Source organism: Lolium rigidum, chromosome 7, assembly GCF_022539505.1.
Source record: "Lolium rigidum isolate FL_2022 chromosome 7, APGP_CSIRO_Lrig_0.1, whole genome shotgun sequence".
Lineage (NCBI taxonomy): Eukaryota > Viridiplantae > Streptophyta > Magnoliopsida > Poales > Poaceae > Lolium > Lolium rigidum.
The window spans coordinates 337,091,237-337,095,953 of NC_061514.1; positions in this window are offsets into that span (position 1 = coordinate 337,091,237).

Sequence of the window (4,717 nt, forward strand, 5' to 3'; positions counted from 1 at the left end):
ATGATGTTAGCACTATCCATGTTCCCTCAGATGATGATATTATATCTTCGGGCTTAGATAATCGTTATAGAGATGGCTAACGCGTGAAGCACATGTCCGTTGGAACCCCAACAGGAAGGTGTGATGCGTACAACAGCAAGTTTTCCCTTAATAAGAAACCAAGGTTATCGAACCAGTAGGAGTCAAGGGCCACGTGAAGGTTGTTGGTGACGGAGTGTAGTGCGGCGCAACACCAAGGATTCCGGCGCCAACGTGGAACCTGCACAACACAATCAAAATACTTTGCCCCAACTTAACAGTGTGGTTGTCAATCTCACCGGCTTGCTGTAAACAAAGGATTAAACGTATGGTGTGGAGAATGATGTTTGTTTGCAATGAACAGTAGAGAACAGAGTTTGCAATGATACGTCTCCAACGTATCTATAATTTCTGATGTTCCATGCTAGTTTTATGACAATACCTACATGTTTTGCTCGCACTTTATAATGATTTCATGCATTTCCCGGAACTAACCTATTAACAAGATGCCGAAGTGCCGGTTCCTGTTTTTTGTTGTTTTTGGTTCCAAAAAGGCTGTTCGGGCAATATTCTCGGAATTCGACGAAACGAAGACCAAATATCTTATTTTTCCCGGAAGGTTCCAGAACACCGAAGGAGAGTCGGAGGCGGGCCAGGAGGCCACCACACCACACACAGGCGCGGGCCCGGGCACAGCCGCGCCACCGAGGTGGGGAGGGCGCCCTGGTGCCCCTCCTGCGCCGCCTCTTCGCCTATATAAGCCCTTGCGACCTAAAAACGCGATACCAATTGACGAAATTCCAGAAATACTCCAGGGGCGCCGCCACCATCGCGAAACTCCAATTCGGGGGACAGAATCTCTGTTCCGGCACGCCGCCGGGACAGGGAAGTGCCCTCGGAAGCCATCTCCATCGACGCCACCGCCACCATCATGCTCCGTGAGTAGTTCCCCCATGGACTACGGGTTCTAGCTGTAGCTAGTTGGTATTCTCTCCCCCATGTACTTCAATACAATGATCTCATGAGCTGCCTTACATGATTGAGATCCATCTGATGTAATCGGTGTTGTGTTTGTTGGGATCCGATGGATTGTTACTATAAAGTTTATGAAGTTATTCTTGCTGCAATCTTGTTGTGTTTAATGCTTGTCACTAGGGTCCGAGTGGCATGATCTTAGATTTAAGCTCTATACTTATTGCTTAGATTGTATCTACAAGTTGTTTGCACATGTCTATGTCCGGAACCCGAGGCCCCAGAGTGACAACAAGCTGGGATAACTGGAGGGGAAGGCTTAGATATGAGGATCACATGTTTTCACGGAGTGTTAATGCTTTGCTCCGGTGCTCTATTAAAAGGAGTACCTTAATTTCCAGTAGATTCCCTAGAGGCCCGAGCTGCCACCGGCTGGTAGGACAAAAGATGTTATGCAAGTTTCTCATTGCGAGCACGTATAACTATATATGGAAAACATGCCTACATGATTAATAATCTTGATGTTCTGTCTTAATGCTATTTCAATCCTATTAATTGCCCAACTGTAATTTGTTCACCCGACACTTGTTATTGGAGAGTTACCACTAGTGTAGATAGCTGGGAACCCCGGTCCATCTCTCATCATCATATACTCGTTTCCATATGACATTGGAAGTAGTATCAACTATTTTCTGGTTCCATTGCTCTCATATTACTATTACTGCTGCTGTGTTACTATTACTATTGCTCTCATATTGCTGCTTTCACATCACCCCTTTTACTAGTGCTTTTCCAGGTGCAGCTGAATTGACAACTCAGTTGTTAAGGCTTATAAGTATTCTTTACCTCCCTTGTGTCGAATCAATAAATTTGGGTTTTACTTCCCTCGAAGACTGTTGCGATCCCCTATACTTGTGGGTTATCAAGACTATTTTCTGGCGCCGTTGCCGGGGAGGCATAGCTCTACTCATAAGTTCACCTGGGGAGTACACTCTACCTCTCTCTCTGTTTTTATTTTATTTTGTTTTGCTTTTGTCTAGTTTGTTTTTGTTTAGTTTATTTCTGTCTAGTTTTATTTTGCTTAGTTTACTTTTGTCTAGTTTGTTTTTGTTTTGTTTTATTTTCCCTATATACCCGAAAACCCATAAAATTTTGAAAAACCGAAAAATTAAAAACTGTTGTTATGGGAGAACCTACAACCTATTTGGAGCTTATTGAATTATATAATAATTATAGAGAATCAAGAACGGGAAAAGTTATGAGTGCTGTGATAGAAAAGTTGAATACAATTGCTAAAATCTTGCTTAAACGCCATGATATAAACTTGTTGCTCTAAACAGGATACTAAACATCTTAAATTTCAATGTGGCTTTAGTGAGGAATTTTTAATTAAGAACTATAATTGGAATAGCTATATTCATTTTGGGTTCGAAGAAGTAGAACAATTTGTTTTGTTTATGGGAGCCTCTAAGATAGAATCCTTCATGGCTAAAAATTATGAAACTTGTGTTGTTTGTAAGGACCTTAAAGATTATGTCTCTTCTATCCTTAATTTTTGCATAGAAAGCTACAATGATAATCCTTATATCATTGATTATAAAGAGGTACTCATTAATGCACAAGAATGCACTCACAATTTGCAGGAACCAGTGGAAGAAGAAATTGATGAACCTGAAAGCTCATTGGATGAAAAAGAGGAGGAAATCGATGAACCTGAAAGATCATTGGATGAAAAAGAGGAGGAGAGTGATGAACAAAAGGAGGAAGAATGGATTAGCTACCCATGCCAACCTTCTAATGAGAGTAACTCTTTATCTCTTACACTATTTGATTGTCCTCCATGCTTACCAAAGGAGGATGAATGTTATGTTCTCGTGGATTCTCTTGAAATATTCCCTATGAGTAAAACTTGTGAGAATAATTATGCTACTGTTATTCATGATAATCCATGCTATTTTGATAAATCTTATGATAATGCTTTGTTTGTGCCTGATGTCGAAATGCATGGTACTAAAGAGTTTTGCTTGGCAAATGTTTATGATAAATCTCTAGATGATGGTCCTATGTTACTTGATAATATTAATTGTACTACCAATGAAAATGGGATTGGATAGGTCTTGACTTTATCTAGGAGTCCCATATCTTTTGAGATTGATCAATCATCTTGTTATATTGATAAAAGTGGGTTTGAAAGTTTTAATCCCATTATTTTTGAGCTTGATAAAAATTATGTGTTTGGAAATCATGAAAAGCATGTTGTATGTGATAGTTATATTGTTGAGTTTGTTCATGAAGCTACTGAAAATTATTATGAGAGAGGAAAATATGGTTGTAGAAATTTGCATGGTACTAAAACACCTCTCTATATGCTGAAAATTTTGAAGTTACTCTTGTTTTATCTTCTTATGCTTGTCATTTTGTTCTTCATGAATTTATTTGTGTACAAGATTCCTATGCATAGGAAGTGAGTTAGACTTAAATGTGTTTTAAATTTGCTTCTTGATGCTCCTTTTGCTTCAACTCTTATTTCTTGCGAGTGCATCATTAAAATTGCTGAGCCCATCTTAATGGCTATAAAGAAAGAACTTCTTGGGAGATAACCCATGTATTTATTTTGCTACTCTTTTGTTGTGTCTTGGAAGTTGTTACTACTGTAGCAACCTCTCCTTATCTTTATTTTACTGCATTGTTGTGCCAAGTAAAGTCTCTAATAGGAAGTTGATGCTAGATTTGGATTTCTGCGCAGAAATAGATTTTTAGCTGCCACGCATTTGAGTAAATCTCTCTGTAGGAGACTCTAAAAATTCTGCCAATTTTCATGCGTGTTCCTCAGATATGTACGCAACTTTCATTAGTTTTGAGTTTTCTGATTTGAGCAACGGAAGTACCTCTTAAAAATTCGTCTTTACTTGGTCTGTTCGTTTTGACAGATTCTGTCTCTGTTTTTTGCATTGTCTCTTGTGGACTTCAAGTGAGGCTTTCTAGACGTGGAGAGTTGTAGCTAATGTTTTATTGAGTTCTTGCAATGTGTCACTATAGGACTAAAGTGGATTAATGTTTTTTGAGTACTAACACCTCTAATGAAGTTTATGAGAAGTTTGGTGTGAAGGAAGTTTTCAAGGGTCAAGAGAGGAGGACGATATATGATCAAGAAGAGTGAAAAGTCTAAGCTTGGGGATGCCCCCGTGGTTCATCCTTGCATATTTCAAGAAGACTCAAGCGTCTAAGCTTGGGGATGCCCAAGGCATCCCCTTCTTCATCAACCACTTATCAGGTCACCTCTAGTGAAACTATATTTTTATTCGGTCACATCTTATGTGCTTTACTTGGAGCGTGTGTGTGTTTTTATTTTTGTTTGTGTTTGAATAAATTCGGATCCTAGCAATCCTTGTGTGGGAGAGAGACACGCTCCGCTTTTTCATATGAACACTGGTGTTCTTCGTTTTACTTTTAAGGTTCATGACAAAAGTTGGAAGCTATTGCACTTACTGTTATTTGGTTGGAAACAGAAAATGCCTCATATTGTCTTGGATAATTTGATACTTGGCAATTGTTTTGAGCTCTCAAGTATATCATGTTTCTTGCATCATGTAGTTTAAACCTATTAGTGGAGAAATATCGTAGAGCTTGTTGAAAATTGGTTTGCATGATTGGTCTCTCTAAGGTCTAGATATTTTCTGGTAAAAGTATTTGAGCAACAAGGAAGACAGTGTAGAGTCTTATAATG